We start from the raw sequence: 26,357 nt of genomic DNA on the forward strand, positions 1-26,357 counted from the left end.
CGAGTGTTATTTTTTATTGAACAACATTGTTTAAATTAATTCTATATATATGTGACGATCAGACCGGTTTGAATACCAGTGCCAGATGGTAGTTGGTAGAGCACCTGACTAGAGATTCAGGGGGCCCAGGTTCAAATCCCGCTTTGGTCCTTCATTATTTCTCCCATCCTGTTACAATATTGGTGTTGTGACCAACCCCTGGAACTAACAGGTTAACTCGATCCTGCCAGGGGTGATCTTCGAGGGTGAAGATCATTTAAGGGGGGAGGAATGTGACGGTCAGACTTGTTTGAATACCGGTGCCAGATACATGTAGCTCAGTTGGTAGAGCACTTGGCTAGAGATTCAGAGGGCCAGGTTCGAATCCCAGTTTGTTCTGTCATTATTTCTCCAATCTTTTACATATACATGTATATCAGATATATGACAGATGATTAAGGGTCATCACATGTTTTGCAAGATGCAATAAGTGTTAAAAACCTTTACTTTACAACACAATACATTTAAGTGAATATTTATGTTTCTATATTGTTATTATTTGGTGTGGTTTTCTTGACAGTGTCGCATAAACAATTTACCCGCTCCTAAAACACAAACTTTCTTTTTGTGGATTCAGCTTACTGCTGATTGGCTGCTGTTGCAGCAGACAAATAAGATATGCACGCACAAAACACAATGAACTTATCAGAGAATGAGTTGAGTTTATTTCAACTGTTGAAATTTGGGTATTTTTTTTTAAAATGTATACTTGTGACAAAACATATATGTGGTACATACAGCTGTAGCTTTATGAAGAAAATTTTGGTTAGACCATATATACCTATCATGCAAGTAAATGATATTTACAAAAAACTTGCAATTTATGGCGCACGAAATATACGCTATTTTTATAAAGATTGACATACATGTAATTTACCACATTCTGTGAAAAATAATCTATTAAAAATTCTTCATTAAGTTTACTCATACATGTTTTATGCTTATTACACATAGTATTGTTTTTAAAACATGTAATTTATAAGAAAATAAACAAATACCCTCGCTAAATTTATTTGCCAAAAAAAAAACACAGTAGAATTGATAAAAAATGGTATACCAGAAGCTAATACCAGTACATGTACTTTGACGCTGTTCGGTGGGTAATATTCGTTTGTAATTTACGAATTGAAATATTGACTGTTGCACTACAAGTACAGTAATAAACTCTCTCTCTCTCTCAAACTCTCCCTCTCTCAATTTGATAAGTGTTTATACCTATGAAATTTTTATAATATTATATTATGACTTGATATGCAAATTTTTGATCTTGTACTGCCTAAATGTTATGTCATGTATTGGGATATGTCATACTTATTACACTGCATGGTCAGTGTATTTTTTACAGAAATACTATGCATATGTTAATGTAAACACAGCTATTAGGTACTAGTACATGTAGTACATGTATGTAAACACAGCTAATTATTTTTTGTTTTATTTCAGCTCAAAACAGACTCTTGTTACCACATGGCTTTTACCGGTACCTGTTGATTCTTGTGGGTCAGCTCCTGAGATTAACCTGTCACCTCTATTCACATGCATATTCCTTGTGTTCTACAGACTATTTACCGGTAATTCAAATTAAATCCGATAATGCATGAACAATAATGGAACTTGAAGAAAGCATCATGCCATGTTGTGGTTTGTGTTTGATAAGAAATTATGAAAACAAAATTAAGGCTGTTTAAAGAAATTCATAATTGCTGTGTTTTTCAATAAAAGTATGCAATTATGTTTCCTTTATTTTTTATTTCATAAAGATATTTAGAATGTGTTTACATAATTGAAAAATCCCCCCCCCCCCTTTATTTAATTGTCTGCATTAAGATTACATGTAGGATATGTAAATGTACATTTGACTTTGAAATAACATCTGCTATGATAATTACTTTTGAAATGAACAAGAAACAACATATTTCTTCCTTTCTAAGGTATATACATGTGCAGAAAAAAAGTAGAAAAACATGTCAAATTTGAACATTTTTCATTGAAATCAACTCTGTCTCCAGCTACCTGGGTGTGTTTGAATTTAATTCTAAATTAAGGCAGATGTCTAACTTGTAGGTTGTAACTTACTGTTTTAGCATGGTTAGAAGGAGACTAGAAATCAGAATAGATTAGATATTCACTAAATATGATTGTTAGCTTACTTTTTTCATGAAAACAGGAAATCACAAGCAGGACAGCAGTCTATTTGTTAATTAAAATGGTACAAATCATACAATAAACAAATAAAGATCAAATTTTAGAATCATTGATGATTGTTTTCAAATATGTGTGAGAAATTACTCAAGGAAATTGCCACTTGTTTCATAAAATTTGGTAAAACATTTCAAACCATGACTTTTTATGAAAATCAAAAGATTGGGGGGGGGGGGGTATACATGTAAGGGCATTTCTAAGTGATGTGAAGCTTTTATCATGATTATATCATGTAGGCGTATGTTGTATTGAATAAGGTTTCTTTTTAAAGGTGGTTGAACAAAAGTTGACCTCTAAAAGGTCAGGTAAAGATGTTTTACTATGGAGAACCCTGTAGATCTGTGTTTACTAAAGGAAATTGGAAATGGTGGGTTCACTTAAATGGCCATATTTTTATTAAACCTCAATGGAATTGGCAATATGTGGTATTCTTTTTCTCAGAATTGCATTAGCTTTCTTATTCTAAGACAAACCGTCTTTTCATAAAAATGTTAGTGTACTAAGTTAAAGGTACACGGAACAGTTTCGGATAAAGTACCGTCAATATTTTTGTAAAATTGAGAGTGACTGTACTTGAAGGTTTATCATTGTTGCGTAGATTCATGAAATGAATTTTAATGATTATCAATAGTTAGAGGGATGTCTCTTGTTGGAATTGGTAAGCAATATTAAGGCCCCTAATTTTAAGTACATGAGAAGCAGAAATAAAATGTGAAACTTGCGGCTATGACAGATATGTTGACTTTACAGTGAAATTGAAGGTTACAAACGGGAGGTTATATAACATGAAATGTAGGTGGATGGGATATTATATGCCTATTTAGTATTTACTGGGTATGAGGACAATAGCAAGTTTATTGTCCCCCAAGACAGCAACTATTTAATGAGACAAAGCCAAGGGAAATAGTTGCTGTGGAGTGGGACAATAAACTTGCTATTGTCCGAATAGTCAGTTAATTGGTATTTCATTATACAGAAGAAAACTTTATTTGTCAGCGATGCAGAATTTCTTGATGATAAACAAATTAGAGTTAAATCAAACTTTGTATTTAATGCGGCGATCTTATTAGGTCAGAGGTGTTCTGAGTTTAAGGTGATATGGGACACTTCCATGTTGTGATGTATTGTTTATCGAAATAAACAATAAAATAAAGTGTAATTATATAAGTACATGTAGTTTCTTTTCAAAAATGGTCACCTAACTCCTTAGCACAGTGGGTTAGAGGGTTTACTAGGAACCTGTAAGTCATGAGTTCGAATCCCGCTGGGTTTTTTACAATTTTTACCTTTTCAAATATTTTTAAAAGCTATTTTTTGGTTAAATATTGTAAAATTTGAAAATTCTAAACCGGTAAAAATTTTTCAATTATATAGTACTTTAATCCACATGAATATCGACAGATGTCCCATACCACCTTAAAAAGGAGGGAAATCAAATTCTGCTGATGAATGGTTTTGATGACTATTCACCATGGGCAGATAGCATGGATACTATTTTAAATTAGATAAAAAGGCATGTTTATGCGGGCGCCTTCTAGTGATCAATTTGTCCGTCGGTCCATCCGAGATGGCTTGACAGGAGCATAGCTTCTCTCCCCTTGGCCCAATCTGGCTCATACCTCATCCACAGGGTTCCTTTGGTTGAAGGATGTGCAGTGACCTTGAACCATGTTTTTAGGTATAAGGTTAAGGTCATAGCAGGATTATATATATAAAATCCTTGTCTGGGGCATATCTTTTTTCCCTTTGGTCCAATCTGGCTAATACTCACAGAGTGTCTCTATGGTTAAACGATGTGCAGTGACCTTGCATGAAATTTCTAGGTAACGGGTGAAGATCATATCGGATCATGCAAAAATCCTTTTTTGAGAGCATATATAATTTCTACTAACCCCTATTTGGCTCAGACTTCACATAAGCAGAGCTTTTGAGTAAAGGGTGAAAGGGTGTGTAGTGACCTTGAACCTATTTTTAGTGAAAAGAAACTGTGAAGGTCATAGCAGAATTATATTTTTAAAAATCCTTGTCCGGAGTATATCTTCTCTCCCTTTGCTCCATTCAGCCTCATACTTCACCCACATGATGCCTTTGATCAGAATATATGCAATGACCTCGAATGATATTTGTAGATGAAGAGTCAAGGTCATATCAGCTCACACAAAAATCCATATTTTAAGAGCATAGATATACTTTCCTTTTAGCCCCTATTTGGCTAATATTTTACCTTTACAGAGTTTATTGGTTAATGGCGTGCAGTGATCTTGAACCAAGTCTGTCAATGTGAAGGTCATAGCAGATCTTTTTAAAATTAGTTTTAGACAGTAGATTATTTTCCAAATATGCTTAATCTTGGTCAGATTGAACAAAAATGCATGTATGTTAGGGGGAATGAAATTGAATTAAAAGTTCAATGCCAGCTGGAAAAATTTCAAGTTATAGGTCAAGGTCAAAGCAGAATTCTCTGAAATATCATAAGCGGGGCCCTTTGAAATGTTCACCATTTCAATGTTGTCTTGTTCATAGTAATTTTACATAGAAAATATTCACAGAGGTACAGTAAAGTAAACTTTACATCGATAAGTTTCTGACAATTAATGACGCAACGAGCACACAGTACGAAAGGTCAACCCTTTGAAAAGCAGTGAAGAGGAAAAGTTGCTCAGAATTATGTTTTAAACAAAATTGATTTTTTACGTAAATTTTAATTTTGCATTCTGGGTTAAGAAAAAAGATGTTAGTCCAAGGTAAAGTAAACTTGTACCTAAAATGAAGTCAAATTTGTTAAGTCGTACTTAAACACATTGTTTTTTTTTGTTAAGTCGTTCTTGAAATGGTTAAGGGTTTTTGGTTAAGTCGTACTTAAAAACTTTCGGATTTTGTTAAGTTGTACCAAGAATCATTAGATTTTTTTTATCTTTTTGTACTTAGGTTTCTTTGTTACTAGATTAAGAACTCTGCTTCTTAGACGTACTTCTAGCGTTGCTTTCGACATTAGCGGAAAACCCACTCGTTGCTTTGCAACGAGCTTTGCTCTAGTTATTATTTTTTTCCCCATTTTGTCTTATGAATTTCTCAAAGATGTCTTGATGAATTCTTATAAAATTTTCAGGAATGACTGAAAATATAAACATCTAGAGGATTTTTGTAAAAGATTTTCTAAATTCACTTCCGTTTGTCTGTTTCCTGTCCCGCAAGAAAAAGCTTGTCACATCGAGATGTCAGAAACGATAAAGACTTGAACATCCAAACTTTGAGGGATGATAGACCTATAGTTGTAGATGTGTTTAAACATTTTTATTTTGTTCGGCGTAACTTCCGGTCGTCAACGGAAGCTCTTCAAATTTTTTTGTTTTTACGTATTTAATTTATTTTCCATAGAATAAAGATATTAGTATAGATCCTTACATATGTCATCTATACAATGTTGAATAAACAAAAAAATTCTACTTCCGGTGAGATATCTCGATTATCTCAGGAATCTTTTTTAAAACATATTTTGTACCCGCAAGTTCTCAGGTACTGTACGTGATCAAGACACGAAACTTTTACTAAACATAGACGTTTGATTGAAGATGTGTTTAAACAGTTTCATTTTGTCTTCCGTCACTTCCGGTCCACACCGGAAGCGTTCAAACAAATCAAACTGTTTATCCGTTAAACTGTTTTCCTTTGATATTTTTAGTTAGATAAATGAAAACTTATGTACATAAGGCAAGTATACAAGAAATATTTAATACAATTTACATTGAACACTTCCGTTTTCCCGTTTCCTGTCCAGAGACCAAAAATCTCATTTCGACGAGATCTCAGAAACGGGAACGACTTGAACAACCAAACTTTGTGGGATGATAGACCTATGTATCTACATGTGTTAACACTATTTTGTATTATCCGGCGTAACTCCCGGTCGTCACAGGAAGTACACCCAATTTTGATATTTTTAAAAATATTTTGGTTATTTAGCATTGAAATAACATTTTAGCTATAGAAATACAAAAAGTCATCTACACATGGTAAAAAAAGTACTACTTCCGGTGAGACATCTCAAATATCTTAAGTAGCCTTCTTTTTTAAAAACAAAGTACCCAAAAGATCTAAGAAATTGTGAGAGATCAAGACAGAAAACTTATATAGATAATGGACATTGATTGAACATGTGTTTAACGGGTTTCATTTGGTCCTACGTCACTTCCAGTTATTACTCGAAGCGTTCAAGCAACATTACTTTTTTTTTAAACTTTAATTTCATACATCTCAGGTAGCCTTCTTTTTTAAAAACAAAGTATAAATAAGATCTCAGAAACTGTGATAGATCAAGACACTAAACTTATATATATTATATCCATTTTCTGTTTACAAGACAACTGGATTTTTTGTGAAGATTAATACATGAGGAACGGAAGACCTTTTTGTTGCTATAGCAACAAGAGTCTAGTTAATGTTTTTATTCTTTTAAATGAACCAATGCAACTTTGGGGATAAGAAATGGCATTTAAACATGAACATTTAATCATTTCTAAACCAATATTAAAAGATTTATGTCTTTTTTTTATGAGATTGAGGGTATCAAAGTAAACACTAGGAGTAAAATAACAAACACAATTGGCCATTGAAGATACAACTATTTATTATCTTTGCACTTAATCGCTTTATTATCTCAAAGGTCATATATGGTGATGCGTCATTGCATTATGATAACAAAGAATACATAGGCTTTGTCAACACCCAGGTGGGTCTATCTATATAAGTGACCATTAGGTTAAATACATGTGCCTATAGAACAAATTTTCGATTGTCTATATTTGTAGTGTCATTATTTACAATTTACATGAAGGATGGTACCAGTTGAGAAATTCTCTCTTTATGCACATTACCCCATGCTAATAGATGATCAATGAGAATGATACTAGAGGAAACTTAGAGACAGAGAAAGTGGCAGAAAGACTGTGGGATACTTGTATTGTAAAAACTATATGATCACGCTATAATAAACTTAATTCAAAACTAAGTTTGGACTAATTATTCTTCCTAAACATATTAGACTTACAACTGGTTTAATTTTAATTGGAGAAACGCCCAGGGCTCATATGTTCATACTGTGGAAGTTATCTTATCAGTGTTACCTTCACAACTAATAAAACTGGTGCATGTTATAAAAGATACGACAGATATATTTAGTGACTGATATCGTTTAATTATTTATTTGTGGTTAGTATACAATGAATATCAAATGCGTACGGCAGATAGGAAATGAGAAAAAAAGAAAGAAAAATTTCTAATCAATCTATTCCGAGGATTTCAAGATACTTCTTTTGAGTGAGGTATGCACCTTTTTTTTCTTTGATTGGATATTTCTCTATAGAGATTTTGTTATTTGGGTTTCTTATTTATGAAATTTAATTATCAGTAATATACATGTATACAATTATCACTAAAGGTATACCGTTATACATAAAAAAAATTATTAATGCTCTTATACATATTTTCCGATACCATTTACTATTTTCGTCAAAACATATCTCTTTATAGCTATTGTTATTCTGGTATCTTAAATAATCAGTTATATACAAGTATAACATTATTTCCAAAAATCTTACCATTATATATTTAAAAAAGAATTATTAAAGCTCCTATATATATTTTCTCATACCATTTACTGTTTTGTTAAAATGCGAACCACATTATCTACACCTACCACTATCTTGAGGAAACTTTGGAATTGTGTATTCAGATACATGTACGAAATTATCTGAATAATAGATTAGATATATGTATAAATATTGAGGGGAGGAAACTGAATACTCAACATTTTCAAATATTATAACCATTATCTAGTGTTTGGTTCCTATTTACAATAAATACTACGAGTTTAAATTTTTAATCTATTTTAAGGTGCCTCACTACGCATTGAAATAGTTTTTCAAATCGGCAGAAAATTACTTGATTATGATATATAGCATGAATGATGAAAAGTATATATGTGAAATAGACAAACAATGTGCAATTATAGATCACAAATGATATTTTCAAAAATGTCATTCAGTAAACATGAACAAAAGCCCCAGGTGGATTCGAACTCATGACCTGCGGTTCACAAGCATGATACCTTAACCACTGAGCTATGACGATACACATCTGACTCGATTAATACAAACAGTTTAAAAAACATTTAAATCGCCACTTGTGACGTAGTGTCTTAAAAAGTATAAGTCTCGGTGTAGTGAAGTACCTTAAACCAATGTTAACCATTTTTTCCTTTTTTTATGAGAATAAAAATTATTAAGGTGAAAGTGAGGATTAATAAAAACCATCGCCCTTTGGAGATAATAACTACTCTTAACCACCTTATTATATATATAGTCTACAAATTGACATTATATTTATCAATAATATCACAGTTATAAAAAGTAGTCTCGAAATATGTCCTCTGTCTGAGAGACAAGTAGAGCGGCAAAAATACTGAGAGATACTTGTGTTGTTAAAATGATATGATCACGTTGCAATTAACTGTATCGAAAACGTAATCCCGAGTTAATATTCTTTGTAAGAATAATATGCTTACAATTGGACCAAGTGGTAGCGCCTAAAAGACGAAAACCAGACCCAGGAGCCCTGAAAGTCATAATTTTAGTTTTAATATAGAGATGATTCCCCCCCCCCACACTTTTATGGAACCATGTAAAAATTGAATTGAAAATAAGGAAATAAACAGTGAAATTGAAGTTAAAGTTTTAATTGTGAGGAACGTATGTACATACATTATGTGATCACTTCAATAATACATGAGTTTCCTTCACATATTTTTTTTTTTACATGAATCAATGTTATTTAAGAGTCATTCTCTGTAAGCACTTTAAACTTTTTCGGCACGCATAGAAACCTTTAGACATAGCTAGTTCATTTTCTAGTTCAGAACATATGGAGCACCTACAGAACATTTTATACGAGCTAAAAAACGAAGACTTATTAAAACAAGAGCCTAGTGGTCATATCGCTCACCTGAGCAACAATAGCCAAAATAGAATTAGCTTTATGTGGCAATATACAAAATATATGGACAATGAAGTATAACTAATCTTGTATCAACAGATTTTACAAATTTCATTTGAATATTCTTATGTTAAATATTGAGTCCTTTTTGTAACCTGATAATTCCATAGTCATATCATATACTGAGCATTGAACTTTTCAAGAAGATGTTAATCATAAAAACCTACATTAAACTGTGTGTGGCTCAAGAAATGTTCTGGCCAATGTCCTAAATATTTAAGATTCAACAATATGTCAAGATCTTTGCATATAAGTAATTGCATATATCATAACATTTGTGTGTTTTGAAAATAAATTAAATGAAAGACAAGGTAAACAATTGTACATACCCTGAACTCCTTCAATTGCTTAACAATGATACACATATTGAATGGAAAGGTATGCATTAAATACACAACAGAATTTTATTTAAGGGCATAACTCACAAAATATCAAAAGCTAAAAACTCACTGAAAATATGCACATCTATTCCTTTGTCTTTAAAGAATGAACATTTTTTAAGTTCAAAAGGGCTGAGACTTACTGAAAAATAATAAGATCAACATTTTCTAAATAATATATTCATTGTATCATACTTACTAATTGTTTATTGCTATGCACAATTCTGTATATAACCATAATTCTAAGTTCAAAAGGTCAAAATTTCATAAAAAATAATGGAATTGAATCTTCCTTGATTTAATTGCACATCTACGTATTGTGTCCTAAATGCCTTCAAAATATCATTAAATTCCATGCAGTGGACTAAGAGGAGATGCGCTTATAAACTGTCCATTACTAAATAGTAATAATTTGAGCTAAGATGTAAGTTAATGGTTACAATTCCCACAAAAATAATGGATTCGGAATTTAATGGTAAAATGCACATCTACACATAAATTCCATGCAGTGGTTTAAGAAGAGTTCTGCTTATTAAAAAAACCAAAAATAAAATAAAAAAATAGAACATCTGACTGACAAACATATTATAAACATTATAGTATACATGTATGATTTGCAACTTCAAAATTCTGGGAAATAAAGTACAACAACATGCTTCGTAATTTTAATCATATCTTTTTGGATGTAGACATTAGTACACCTTGTTTGCTATGACAAATGTTTCTTTGAATTTTGGTATCTTTGATACAAATGTGAATAATGGCAATAAATAAAGCATGACTGTCACAACCTCAGTATGTAAAACACCTGAGATGCCAATTAACCAAAACTCAAGGTTTATATCTCATCAAAACAGGACCACATAATTGTCAAATGTCAAGTTGTTAAAACAACACCAATTGTCTAAGTTTTGCTTTTTAATGATACATGCAAAGTAATTTTTAACAGGTGTGCTTAGAGTGATTATCAAGGCCATCTTGACAAAGATGTGTGTTTGGAATTTCCATCTTGGGGTTTGTTTACCAATGGGGGGAGGGGGGATTTTTTTTAATCTTTCAGAATTGAATTTTAACCAACTCAAAATTTATTAAAATAAAAAAAATCTCCATACCATATATAATAACAGATTTTAATTTTTCGGTAATAAAATTTGTGTGTTTGCACGTGTGTGTGGAGGGGTATTAATATGAGACTAGAGCAATTAACCAAAAAAAAACAACAAGCATTCATGTATAAGCAAAACACGTCCCCTACCACTTTGTAGAAATTTGTGAAAACAATGCACTGTTATGCAGAATATCATTTCTGTACCGTCTTCTGTACCCCGAATCAACAGACCAACCCGATAACGAACCCGATTTTATTATTTAAAAAACTCTGTCGATTAAATTTACAACACAGTGCTTGACACTATTTAACAGTTTAACACTATGTTTGTTAGAAACAATAAAAGGAATGGTTAAAGTATTGCACGATATTATTACTGACTACATACTTTCCCTTATCTACTTATTGGGGTCGCTGAACCAAATTTTGAAAGTTGCATGGTGTTAAGTACATCATTTTGAGGAATTTTTTGTTTTATATTGCATTTCAAAATATTTTTCCTTTTTGAGATATAGGTGATCAAAGTTTTGAACTTTTGACCCCTAAAAACCCCTAATTACGTAACATATGAGAAAAGCATTATACTGTTGGGCTTTATAACTGTAAGATGAACATATTTGCTTCTATAATCTATTACAAGATATCCCTCGGTGAAGAGCTATGGGCAAATGACTTTAGAGTCCTCTAGGTTCCTAATTTGAGGGACCAGCCCCTTTTTCGGATATCAGCTAAAAGGTCTTGTATATTCAAACTAATTTTACATTACATGTTTTAACAAAATATTTTCAGAAAAGAGATAAAAGAAGAAAAGGACAAAAATTAACGACGCTTTTCTTATCTCAACTTTCGAGCCCTACCGAGCTTTGGCGCATGTAGTGCTAGACATATAAAACAACAACCATGCAAAACTTCAATCTTTCCTCTACCAACTGTAGAAATTTGAGCGCAATATCTGTTATACTTTCGTAGAACTGCCGCAGACAAAATACCCATATAAAAATCGCTAAAACGTCAATATCGCAAAAACGGATGTGACGTCATTATTGCAAAATATTTGCTATCAAGTTCAGATCAATATGTATCACATCTGACATTTGGATGGTGATCGACCGAGTCGTTGCTGAGAAATCGCGTGCACAAAAATCGGAAGAAAAAAAATAATAACTAGACATGATCTCGTTGCGAGCAACGAGGAGGTCTTCCGTGTGATTTTTTGAAGGTAATATGACCTTGACTTTGATATTTGAACCTTTATCTCCTTATCGGGGCAACATAAAAAACTTTTGATGGTTGAATATTGTTAGGAATATCAATCTCAGCATTTTTTATTCTATATCGATTTTCAAAATAATGCCTTTTAAAATATTTGTTCTGTTTGGGCTATGTTATGAAGGTTTTGGATTTCTGGTCACTTAAAACCCCTAATTACGGAACGCATGATAAAATAATTATAATTTATTGTTAAATAATGTGAGATTAACATTTTTGCTTCCTAAACATATAACAAGGTATTTCTCAGTAATATTTTATAGATTAAATGCTTTAGAGCTCTTTGGCCCCTAATTTGAGGGACTAGCCCTTTTTTCTTGATATCAAATGAAAGGTCTTTTCATATTAAACATATTTTGTTCAACAAGTGTTTGAAAATTTGTTACCGGTCTTTTGTAAAGACTGTTTTAGGGGCTGGCCCCTTATCTCCTTATTGGGGCCATATGACAAAATTTCGATGGTTGAATATTGACTAGAGCATCATTCTAAGCATTTATTATTCCATATTGCTTTTCAAAATATTTGTCCTTTTTGAGATACAATTGATCGAAGTTTTGGACTTCTAGCCCCTTAAAACCCCTAATTACGTAACGCATGGTAAAGTTTTTATAATGTATAGTTTAATATGTGTAAGATGAACATTTTTGCTCCTTAAACATATTACAAAATATTTCTCAGTAAAGTGCTATGAAAGAAAGACTTTAGAGCCCCTTTGGCCCCTTAAATAAAGGGCCAGCCCCTTTTTCCTGACATCATATGAAAGGTCTTTTGATATTAAACATATTTTATAGCGTTTAGATATTCGTTACCGTTTTTTGAGCTATCTGGGATAGGACATTTTAGGGGCTGACCCCTTATCTCCTTATTGGGGCCAGATAACGGAGTTTTTTTTATAATTGAATATTGTTTAAAACATCATTCAAAGCATCTTTTATTCTATATTGCTTCTTAAAATATTTGTCCTTATTGATTATAATTGATTAAGTTTTGGACTTCTGACCCCTTAAAACCCCTAATTACGTAACGCATGATAACATTTTTATAATGTTTAGTTTTATATGTGTAAGATGAACATTCTTTCTTCTTAAATATATTACAAAATGTTTCTCAGTAAAGTGCTATGGAAGAAAGACTTCAGAGACGTTTTGCCCCCTAAATTGAGGGGCAAGCCCCTTTTTCTTGATGTCCACTGAGAGATCTTTTAAAAATAAATTTTCATTGTTCTACATGTCTTAACACAATATTTTCGAAAAAAAAGATATATAAGGAAAACCAAGAAAAATCACTACATTTTTTACATCCCAATTTTCGGGTCCAGGCGAGATTCGGTGCCTTTTGTGCCAGACATAAATAATTCACTGTAGACAAAACTACAATTATTCGTCTACAATTCGTGAACTTTTGAATTTGATATCTTTTGTCATTTAGGAGGAGTACGACAGACAAGCAGACCCTCTAAAATCGCTAAAACGTCAATATCTCTGAAACGGAAATAAAAAATTTCCAATACGGTCAGATAAATATCTATCAGATCTAAAAGTTTCATGAAAACCGGCTGAGCCATTTCCGACAACTCGCGTGCACAAAATGTGTATGGGCAAAAAAAAATAACTAGAGCAAAGCTCGTTGCAAAGCAACGAGTGGGTCTTCCGTAGGTGTCGAGAGTAAAGCTAGAAGTACCTGTAAGAAGCAGAGCTCTTAAACCAATAACAAGAGTAACTAAACCAATAGGAACATAAATCGAATAATTCTTGGTACGACTTAACAAAATCTAAATGATTTTAAGTACGACTTAACAAAAACCTGTCCGATTTCAAGAACGTCTTGACAAAAAAAATCCGTATGTGTTCAAGTACGACTTAACAATTATTTTTGGGACGAGTTAATTTAACATTTAAATTTGCGCTATTTTTTTAACCAAGAACGCAGAACCAAAATTTCCGAAAAAATCAAATTTTAAACCCTAATGTCTCTGTAGTGCATCGTCCGATTTTAAAACAAATTTAAACGTTAGATTAAGCTTTAAAAGTTCTTTGTTTTTGCTCAATGATGAATATCAAATTATCGCTTTAAAAAGAATTATTATAAAAAGACTTTGTAGCCTTTTTAGCCCCTAAATTGAGGGGCCAGCCCTTCTTCTTTATATCAAATAAAAGGTCTCGCAAATATAAACATATCTTGTTCAACATGTATTCACGAATTGGTATTCGTTCTCGAGATAAAACGGCTTTTAGTGTTATATTCAGCTTAATAAAAGCTGCTTTGCTGGTTTATGATTAATATCAAATTATTGGTCAGAAAAGAGTTATTATAAAAAGACTTAGTAGCCCTCCTGACCCCTAATTTGAGGGGTCAGCCCCTTTTTCTTGATATCAAATAAAAGGTCTCGTTAATATAAACATATTTTGTTCTACAAGTGTTCACGAATTGTAAACCGTTCTCGAGATATCTAAAGAACTGTGTTTTAGGGGCTGAACCTTTAACCCCTTACCGGGGCCACTAACAACAAATTTGTTTGCATCATATTGTTACAAACATTATTTTGAACAATTTTTGTTCTACCTGCTTTTCAAAATATTTATCCTTTTTCAGATATTAATGATCAAAGTTTTGAATTCTGGCCCCTTGAAACCCCTAATTACGTAATATATGACTTAGGTATGGTACTGTATAGATAAACAGCTGTACAATGAACATTTCTGCTTCTATAATTAATAACAAATTATTGTTCAGTAAAGAGTTATTGTAAGAAGACATTGGAGCCCTCTTGGCCCCGAATTTATTGATATCAAATGAAATGTCTCGATAATATAAACATATTTTGTTTTACAAGTGTTCACGAAATGCTAACGGTTCTTGAGATATCTGTACAAATGTGTTTTAGGGGCCGACCCTTTAACTCCTAAATGGGGTCATAAACAAAAACATTTAAGGTTGCATATTGAACAGAATATTATTTTGAGCAACTTTTGTGCTACATTGCTTTTAAAATTAGTTTCCCTTTTTCAGATATTAATGATCAAAGTGTTGAACTTCTGGCCCCTTGAAGCCCCTAATTACGTAAGATATGGCTTAAATATGGTACTGTATAGATAAACAGCTGTACAATGAACATTTTTGCTTCTATAACTAATAACAAATTATTGTTCAGTAAAGAGTTATTGTAAGAAGACTTTAGAGCCCTCTTGGCCCCTACTTTGAGGGGTCAGCCCCTTTTTCTTGATATCAAAAGAAAGCCCTTGTAATTTGAAACAACTTTTGCATTAGATGTTTTAACAAAATATGTACACATCGAAAGGTATTACAGAAAATGTGCAAAAATTTCGTGAACAAATTTGGTGCTAATTTTCAGGTTCAGGCGAGCTTCAAGGCCTTGAGCAATTTTCATAATTGAAAGCATGGGGGTACATCTACAAACATTCATCTACAACCCCTAAAAATTTTAAGCTTCTACCTTGATTAGTTTCGGAGGAGATGCGTGGACAAAATGACCCTTAAAAATTCATAAAATCGTCTATATCTTAAACCAGAAGTGACGTCAGCCAAAAATTTAACTAAAAACATTTATCCCCTCCGATGTCCTATAAGTCCGGAAAATTTTGTGCAAATCGGACGAATAGTTTTAAAGCTTTAAAGAAGGCAGAAAAAGAATGTTAAGAATAATAACTAGAGCAAAGCTCGTTGCAAAGCAACGAGTGGGTGTTCCGTTAATGTCAGAAGTAAAGCTGGAAGTTCCTGTAAGAAGCTGAGCTCTTAAACCAATAACAAGAATAACTAAAATAAAAAAATGAAAAAAATCGAATTATTCCTGGTACGACTTAACAAAATCCGGATGTGTTAAAGTACGACTTAACAATTATTTTTGGTACGAGTTAATTTTACTTTGAACATTACGCTATTTTTTTAAACCAAGGACGCGGAAAGAAAATTTCCGGAAAAATCAATTTTTAAACCCCGATATCTCTGTAATGCATCGTCCGATTTTAAAACAGCCTTCTGTGTAAGATTCAGCTTAATAAGCTCTACAAAACAGATATTCATTTCTGATTTGATAAAAAAAATTTCATTTCGAGCCTTAGTACAGAGGTAAATCGACAAAATCATAACCACTGAAAATTTCAAGCCTTTATCTTAAAGCGTTTTTAGAAACGCCACGGACAAAATGACTTTTTAAAATTTTTTTTATAAATGACGTAACGTAAGAACGTAAAAGACGTTTTCAAAGAAACTTTTAGATCTTAGAGGCATAATAGTTGCACATAACCTCTGAAAGTTTCATCTCAATCGGTTATAAACTTTTTGAGTTATAAAGCCGAAAAGGAGTCAGAAACAAAAGATGTCACCTTTGACCTTCCAAACTGTGTGCTTGTTGCACCATCAAATGTCAGAAACTTACCAATGTAAAGTTTATTATATTTCTGTGAGTATTTCCTATGTAAAATTACAATGAATAAACATGCTATTCCATCTAACTGTGAAATAGTTTCTATGCTATCTGTCCATCAGGGTTGTCTCTAAGACCCCGGAGGCGGGGAATTCCCCCGCCTATAATGCCTTAATTACCCGGCTATTATTGCATTTCAACACAACATAGCTATAAGCAAGACACCCTGACACCCCCCTTCTACTTTTTTATTTCTTCCTTCTACTTCAATTTTTAGAGACAACCCTGGTCCATGGTGAATAGTCAACGAAAGTATTCACCGGCAGCATACGATATCCCTCTTTTTTAAATTCGGAACACCTCTGATATAATCCGATCACAGCATTAAATTCAAAGTCTGATAATTCTAAATTGTTTATCATCAAGAAATTCTGCATCGCCAACAAATAAAGTTTTCTTCAGGATAATAATTAATTAGCTATTTACTGACAGAAAGACAGACCAAGACTGTTGTGTTGTGTGAGGATGACATAAAGGTTATTGTCCCCCTCAACAGCAACTATTTTTCTTGGCTTTGTCCCATGAAATAGTGGCTGTCTTGGAGGAAAATAAACTTGCTATCATCCTCATACCCAGTAAATAGGTATATAATGTCCCATCCACATAAATTTCGAGTTATATAACCTCCCATTTGTAACCTGCAATTTCACAGTGTAAAGTCAACACAACAGTCTTAGCCACAAGTTTCACCATTCAATTCTCATGTACATATTAAACATAAGGGATCTTCATATTGCATACCAATTCCAACAAGGGAGATCCCTCTAATGATAATCACAAGTTGCTGTCCTTTAAAAAAGGACTGCAATACGTGGACCATATGCATGTGTTTCCAACGAAAATGTGAAAGCCTTAAGATTACCAAAGTTTCCACCGACTACTTTTAACCACTAAATTTGTACGTTGTATTACGTATATTTAGGCCCTGACTTTTTATCTCAGAGTGTAAAGGGTTCATATTTCTAAAATAATTATGATCTATATTAATGAAGATTGCATGTATAGTATCAGGCATTCGGCGAAATCTACTACTTGCACACATATTACGCATCGCACTACTTTGTTAACTATATGCAGTGATAGCTTTGTGTATGTTAATTTCATATTTTGATCCACTTTTCTTGAGATTAACTTTAATACAGTGACACAATTATTCAATCATCTATTATATACAGTCACATAATTATTCAATCCTACTTAAATGCTTAACAATTTCTAATCGGGAAGTACTTTAGCCTCGCCTACTGTAAAAGTAAAGTTAAGCTATACATGTGTATTCGGAAAACAACAAAACATTGCACATTATGCTATTTGATACCTATTGTAGTTTCGGCATAACATTAACTTATTTCTTAATACTGGCAGTTCATATCATATGCCGATCATTTCTTTAAACGGAATACTTTGTTTCTGTACTGTTTACCGACAACTTGACAATTACAGCGCCCTTGAACTTATGTGTGCATATGGCATGGTATCCCGATCCCGATTCAGATAAACGCTGGCCTGGTTCCCTGAGCTACCCATTACGCACAGGAACCAGGCTAGCTCGTGCGCAGGTTGAGTTTTCCCCATAGCATCCGCTTTAACCTCGCTTATATATTTTCATAAAAATTAAAATTCATTTTATGAATCTTAGCAACACTCATAAGCCTTCAAGTACAGCATCTCTTAAGGTGGCTCAAAACACCTTGAAATATTTTCTCAAATCAGCAGAAAATTACTTGATTATGATAGATATCATAATTGATAAGAAGTGTTTAAGTCAAATAGGCAAAAAATGTGCAATTTTGGATGAACAATTACATTTTCAAAAATTTGATTCAATAAACAGTAACAAAAGCTTCAGGCGGACTCGAATTCGAACGGTTTAGAAACCCAATACTTTAACCACTGAGCTATGACGATATACAACCCAATCGAATGATATGAAGAGTTCAAATCGCCATCTTGTGACGTAGTGTCTTAAAAAGTATAAGTCTAGGTGTAGTGATGTACTTTAATTTTACAAAAATATTAACGGGTACTTTATCCGAATCTTTGCTACCTTTAACTTAGTACATTTTATGAACAGATGTCTTGTCTTAGAATAAGAAAGCTAATGCAATTCTGAGAAAAAAGTATACCATATATTGACAATTCCATTGAGGTTTAATAAACATCTGGCCATTTAAGTGAACCCACCATTTCCAATTTCTTTTACTCAACACAGATTTACAGGGTTCTCCATAGTAAAACATCTTTACCTGACCTTTTAGAGTCAATTGTTGTTCAACCACCTTTAAAAAGAAACCTTATTCAATACAACATACATCTACATGATATTATCTTGATAAAAGCATCACATAACTTAGAAATGCCCTTAGATGTATACCCACCCCTATCTTTTGATTTTCATAAAAAGTCATGGTTTGAAATCTTTAACCCAATTTTATGAAACTTGTGGAATTTCTATGAGTCATTTCTCACACATATTTGAAAACAATCATCAATGATACTAAAATTTGATCTTTTATGTTTCTTGAATGATTTGTAGCATTTTAATAATTAAATAGACAAGTATTCCTGCATGTGATTTCTTTTTTCCATGAAAAAAGTAAGCTAACAATCATATTTATTAAATATCTAATCTATTCTGGTTTCTTGTCTCTTTTTAACCATGCTAAAACAGTAAGATCAACAAGTTCAACATCTGCCTTAAATAAAATTAAATTCAAACACACCCGGGTAGCTGGAGGCGGAGGAGAATTCCATTAAAAATGTTCAAATTTGACATGCTTTTTTCTACTTTTTTTATGCATATATATCTTAAAAGGGTGAAAAGAGATTGTTACTTGCTAATTTCAAAAGTAATTATCATTGCAGGTGTTATTCAAAAGTCAAGTGTACATTTACATATCCTTCATGTAATCTTAATGGAGACAATTGGAAATAGTTGGATGATTTTTCAATTATGTAAACACATCTAAATATCTTTATGAAATAAAAAATGAAGGAAGTTTAATTGCATACTTTTATTGAAAAACAAATTTTCACAACAATCATATTTCTTTAAACAGCCTTAATTTTGTTTTTCATAATTTCTTATCAAACATGAACAAACCACAATAGGGCATGATGCTTTCCTAAAGTTCCATTATTGTTCATGCATTATCCGTTTTAATTTGAAATACCAGTAGATAGTCTGTAGAACACAAGGAATATGCATGTGGGTAGAGGTGACAGGTTAACCTCAAGAGCTGAAACCACACGAATCAACAGGTAAAAGCAATGTGGTAACAAGAGTCCGTTTTGAGCTGAAATAAAAAAAAAATTAGCTGAGTTAACATACATGTACTTGTAATAGCTATGCTTACATTAACACATACATAATGTTTTTGGAAAAAATACACTGACCATGCAGTGTTATAAGTATGACATATCCAAATACATGACATTAACATTTAGGCAGTACAAAAACAAAAATGTGCATATCAAGTCATAATATCATAACATTAAAAAAATTTCTTGGGTATAGACATATCAGAATGAGAGAGAACGAGAGCAAGAGCGAGAGAGAGAGAGTTTGTTTTACGTGTAGTGCAACAGCAATATTTCAATTCATAAACTACAAAGGAATACATGTATTACCAATCCGAACAGCGTCAAAGTATAAGCTTCTGCTACATGTATACCATGTTTTGTCAATTCTACTGGGATTTTTTGCGAATAAATTTAGCGAGGTTTTTTTTTTCTTATGAATTTGTCACAAAATTAAGTTGCCCTCTGACACTTTGCCATGATTAAAAATTTGAGAGAGAGAGAGAGAGAGAGAGAGAGAGAGAGAGAGAGAGAGATCTAAGGCACATGCAGTAAAATTATTTACATACTATGTAGATGTGATATGCATGTAAAGCTTACCTAAAATGAATCAATATGTATAAAAGATAAACTAATCTCTCAAATTACAATGATTCTGTGAAATACTTATATCTTGAGAAAACTGTTTAATAGATATCATGGAACGTTGACCGAGCTTGATATAATAAGAAATTTGAGACTTTTCATCTCGCACTCTGTTTTACATGCTCGTTACACGAGCAATAACCATATATAACAGAGAGCGAGACAAAAGGTCTAATTTTAATTAGATTGAATATTTACTATGTCAAATATATTTATTTAATTAAACACAAGCCTGAGTTTTTTAATTTATAAATTAAGTGAAGGCGATATGGCAAAGATCTGCTATATTTAAATATTTAGGGCAAAGTTATCATCATGCAAACAAACATTCTATTCTTGTGTACCTTAAGACTCCCGCCGCTTTAAAATGAACTGTTTTACAGTGTGCGGTGTGTTGTTCAATACAAAGTAAGACATACATATACATAATAATTAATAGAAATTCAAAAGATGGTGTGCAAAACATACCCGTGAAAATACACTGGACATATAATATTCCGAGATTCCTCTTACTCTAACGCCCGCTTTTATATTGTGACGTACTTCAAAAGCGGAGGTTAGAGTCAGAGGAATCTCGCATTAGATTGAAAAGTGCAAATACTTTGAAAAGAAAAAGTCAATACGACATATCCTGTATTGAAACATACCTTTATAATCTGTCATACGTTAGTTGTGCTGAAATTTCCACTATCGATGTCTTGCAGGCCATGCTTCTTTTAAAAATGTAGACAAACCGCTATCAGTTGTTGGTCGCAGTCAAAACATGGCGGGTTGACATGGGGAATCGTACGATAATTATTTCGATTAAGACTAATAAGACTATAATAAAAACTAACAACGTAATTAATTGTAACACTGCTCATCTCATACAATTTGGATCAAAGTACTCTAAACAAAAAGCTAATTCAACAACAAATCTATTTTGGAAAGAAACTCTTTCTTACTTTGCTGATTTTCTGGATTCTATAGAGCCAAAATGTGAACATGATATATTATTAGAACCACTTTGGTTTAATGAGAAGATCAGTGTGCAAAATAACTATATTTTTTATAAGTCTTTATATGAAAAGGGTTTTTATATTTTATATGATCTGCTGGATAAGCAGGGGAATTTTATTAGTTATGAACAAATAACCAATGATTACCTAGTGAAGCTACCATTTACTAAATATGAAGGCTTAAAAAAGGCTATATTAAGCTCCTGGCCCAGTATCAGGCAATTTTCACATGAATCAGTAGTAAAACCGTACCAGTTAGAATCTATAATAATTCTGTGTAAAGATAAAAAAGGCTCAAGAACATTATATGACTTTTTTATCTCAAAACTACAGCATAGGCCAATATGTGAGTCTAAGTGGGAAATTGACTTAAATCTCGAACCAGACTTTAATTGGAACCTCATATATTGCAACTCTAAGTTAATCACAAAAGATACAGAACTGGTATGGTTTAATTACAGAATAATTCATAGAATTTTAGGTATAAATAAATTTTTGTATCTTTCTAAGATAAAAAACAATAACTTATGTGCAATATGTATGTTGGAACCTGAAACTTTTAAGCACTTATTCTACCAATGCCCACTAATCTTTAATCTCTGGACAAAATTGTCAGACTATATTTTTAATAGATCTGGCAAGAGAATAACATTTGATATCCAGAGTGTACTATTAGGTGATCCAGATATGGATCATGTAGTTAATTTGATTATTATATTAGTAAAAAAATTTATTTTTCAAAGGTCGAGAAAAGATATAAAGATATGTTTTGAAATGTTAATGTCCTATTTACAAACCTATTACAATACTGAAAGGAAACTATTTACTACTGTAGACTTTACTAAGAGATGGTCACCATGGAGTTGTCTCTTTCCAGTACAAATATTTAATTAACACATCAATGATGATGTAGATATTAATCTTCTTCTTTTTCTTTAGATAATTTGTACTGTATGTATCTTTAAATATTTATAGGTATACAAATTCACTGTACCAACTTGCTGTGTGTGAGAGTCTGTGAGAAAGGGGTGTTCTGTCTGTCTGTCTATATACTATAAAAATTTGAAAATAAAAAATAAAAAAAAAAACAAAAAAAAAACAAAAAAAAAACAACGTAATTATCGATCAAAATAACGAAATTGTTTCGGTAAACACTCTGATTAACATTAAAAAAAAAGGAGTTTGGTTTTATGACCTGTGCGAATGGTTTTAAGCAGGAGTTACTTTCAGTGTGAATTTTGCACTATTTTTTAAACCAATAACACGGAATTAAAATTTCCGGAAAAATCAATATTTAAACCCCGATATCTCTGCAATACATCATCCGATTTTAAAGCTTTGTATTAAGCTTTGGAAACTCTACAATATGCATATAATTTAATGTTTTTATATAGTTTCATGATCAGTACGAATTATTTTCAGTAGAAGTTATTTTCAGTGTGAATTTTGCACTATTTTTTAAACCAAGAACGCGGCATCAAAATTTCCGGAAAACTCAATTTTTAAACCCCGATTTCTCTGTAGTGCATCGTCCGATTTTAAAACGGATTTCAGTTTTAAATTAAGCTTAATAAGCTCAATCATGCTGCTTCATGATTAATATCAAATTATTGGTCATAAAAGAGTTATTATAAAAAGACTTAGTAGCCCTCCTGAATCCTAATTTGAGGGGTCAGCCCCTTTTTCTTGATATCAAATAAAAGTTCTCGTTAATATAAACATATTTTGTTCTACAAGAGTTCACGAACTGTAAACCGTTCTCGAGATATCTAAACAACTGTGTTTTAGGGGCCGACCCTTTAACCCCTTACCGGGGCCACTAACAACAAAATTGTTGGTATCATATTGTTTAAAGCATTATTTTGAACAATTTTTGTTCTACATTGCTTTTCAAAATATTTATCCTTTTTCAGATATTAATGATCAAAGTTTTGAATTCTGGCCCCTTTAAACCCCTAATTACGTAATATATGACTTAAGTATGGTACTGTATAGATAAACAGCTGCACAATGAACATTTTTGCTTCTATAATTAATAACAAATTATTGTTCAGTAAAAAGTTATTGTAAGAAGACATTAGAGCCCTCTTGGCCCCTAATCAGAGGGACCAGCCCCTTTTTCTTGATATCAAATGAAAGGTCTTGAAAATATAATCATATTTTGTTATACAAGTTTTCACGAAATGTTAACGGTTCTTGAGATATCTGTACAAATGTGTTTTAGGGGCCGACCCTAAATCCTAGATGGGGTCATAAACAAAAACATTTAAAGTTGCATATTGTACAAAACATTATTTAGAGCAACTTTTGTTCTACATTGCGTTTAAAAATATTTCTCCTTTTTAAGATATTAATGATCAAAATTTTGAACTTCTGGCCCCTTGAAGCCCTCTATTTACGTAACATATGGCTTAAATATGGTACTGTATAGATAAACAGCTGTACAATAAACATTTTTGCTTCTATAACTAATAGCACATTATTGTTCAGTAAAGAGTTATTGTAAGAAGACTTTAGAGCCCTCTTGGCCCCTTATTTGAGGGGTCAACCCCTTTTTTTGATATCAAATGAAAGCCCTTGAAAATTAAAACAACTTTTGCATTACATGTTTTCACAAAATATGTACACATCGAAAGGTATTACAGAAATTGCGCAAAAATTTCGTGAACAAATTTGGTGCTAATTTTCAGGTTTAGGCGAGCTTCAAGGCCTTGAGCGATTTTCATAATTGGAAGCTCGTTCCAAAGCAACGACTGGGTCTTCCGTTAATGTCTGAAGTAAAGTTGGAAGTTCCTGTAAGAAGCAGAGCTCTTGAACCAATAACAAAAGTAACTAAAATAAAAAGATGAAAAAATCGAATTATTCCTGGTACGACTTAACAAAATCCGAATGATTTTAAGTACGACTTAACAAAAACCTTTCTGATTTCAAGAACGACTGAACAAAAAAAATCTGAATGTGTTCAAGTACGACTTGCAAAGCAACGAGTGGGTCTTCCGTTTATGTTGGAAGTAAAGCTGGAAGTTCCTATAAGAAGCAGAGCTCTTAAACCAATAACAAGAGTAACTGAATTAAAAAGATGAAAAAAATCGAATATTCCTGGTACGACTTAACAAAATACGAATGATTTTAAGTACGACTTAACAAAAACCTTACCGATTTCAAGAACGACTTAACCAAAAAAAAATCCGAATGTGTTCAAGTACGACTTAACAATTATTTTTGGTACGAGTTAATTTTACTTTGAACATTACGCTATTTTTTAAAACCAAGGACGCGGAATCAAAATTTCCGGAAAAATCAATTTTAAAACCCCGATATCTCTGTAATGCATCGTCCGATTTTAAAACGGCTTTCAGTGTTAGATTCAGCTTAATAAGCTCTACAAAACTCATATTTTTTTATTTGATCAGAAAATTTAACTTTTCGAAAAATTTGTTTCACTTCCACTTTCGACCGGAAGTAACCGATTTTCATTTCGAGCCTTATTACAGAGGTAAATCGACCAAGTCATAAGCATTGAAAATTTCAAGCCTCTATCTTAAAGCGTTTTTGAGAAACGCCGCGGACAAAATGACTTTTTTAAAATTTTTAAAATGACGTAACGTTGAACCGGAAGTGACATTTTCAAAGAAACTTCACAAACTTTGAGGTATTATAATTGCACATAATCTCTGAAAGTTTCATTAAAATAGGTTGTAAACTTTTTGAGTTATAAAGCCGAAAAGGAGTCAGAAAAAAAAATAAAAAGAACTAGAGCAAAGCTCGTTGCATAGCAACGAGTGGGTCTTCGGTTAATGTCAGAAGTAAAGCTGGAAGTTCCTGTAAGAAGCAGAGCTCTCAAACCAATAACAAGAGTAACTAAAATAAGAAGATGAAAAAAATCGAATTTACTTGGTACGACTTAACAAACCCGAATGACTTTAAATACGATTTAACAAAAACCTTTTTGATTTCAAGAACGACTTAACAAAAAAATCTGAATGCGTTTAAGTACGACTTAACAATTATTTTTGGTACGAGTTAATTTTACTATAAACATTACGCTATTTTTTAAACCAAGGACGCGGAAACAAAATTTCCGGAAAAATCTATTTTTAAACCCCAATATCTCTGTAATGCATCGTCTGATTTTAATACGGATTTCAGTTTTAAATTCAGCTTATTAAAAGCTGCTTTGTTGCTTTATAATAAATATCAAATTATTGGTCAGAAAAGAGTTATCATAAAAAAACTTAGTAACCCTTGTACCCCCTAATTTGTGGGGCCAGCTCCTTTTTCTTGATATCAAATAAAAGGTCTCGCTAATATAAACATATTTTGTTCTACAAGTGTTCATGAATTGTAAACCGTTCTCGAGATATATGTACAAATGTGTTTTAGGGGCCGACCCTTTAACCCCTTACCGGGGCCACTTACAACAAAATTTTTGGTTTAATATTGTTTAGAACATTATTTTGAACAACTTTTGTTTTACCTTGCTTTTTAAAATATTTCTCCTTTTTTAGATATAAATGATCATAGTTTTGAGTTCTGGCCCCTTGAAAACCCTAGTTACGTAATATATGACTTAGGTATGGTACTGAGGTATGGTACTGTATAGTTGAACAACTGTACAATGAACATTTTTGCTTCTATAAATAATAACAAAATATTGTTCAGTAAAGAGTTATTGTAATAAGACATGAGAGCCCTTTTGGCCCCTAATTTGAGAGGCCAGCCCATTATTCTTGATATCAAATTTAAGGTCTTGCAAATTTAAACATATTTTGTTCAAAAAGTGTTAATGAAATGTTAACCGTTCTTGAGATATCTGTGCGAATGTGTTTTAGGGGCCGACCCTTTAACACCTAAATGGGGTCATAAACAAAAACATTTAAGGTAGCATATTGACAAGAACACCATTTTAAGCAACTTTTGTT

General features: G+C 32.2%; 1 protein-coding gene across 1 annotated transcript in view; it reads left to right on the forward strand.

Annotated features, from left to right (window-relative positions):
* The first annotated feature begins 7,430 nt into the window (after positions 1 to 7,430).
* The window catches only part of LOC117691117 (sterile alpha motif domain-containing protein 9-like), a 102,529-nt gene continuing 83,602 nt past the window's right edge, over positions 7,431 to 26,357 (forward strand). Inside the window, exon 1 of the mRNA XM_066083807.1 lies at positions 7,431 to 7,562. The gene's annotated coding sequence lies outside the window, so the exon portion shown is untranslated. The remainder of the gene's footprint in view (positions 7,563 to 26,357) is intronic.

This window comes from Magallana gigas, chromosome 5 (assembly GCF_963853765.1).
Source record: "Magallana gigas chromosome 5, xbMagGiga1.1, whole genome shotgun sequence".
NCBI lineage: Eukaryota > Metazoa > Mollusca > Bivalvia > Ostreida > Ostreidae > Magallana > Magallana gigas.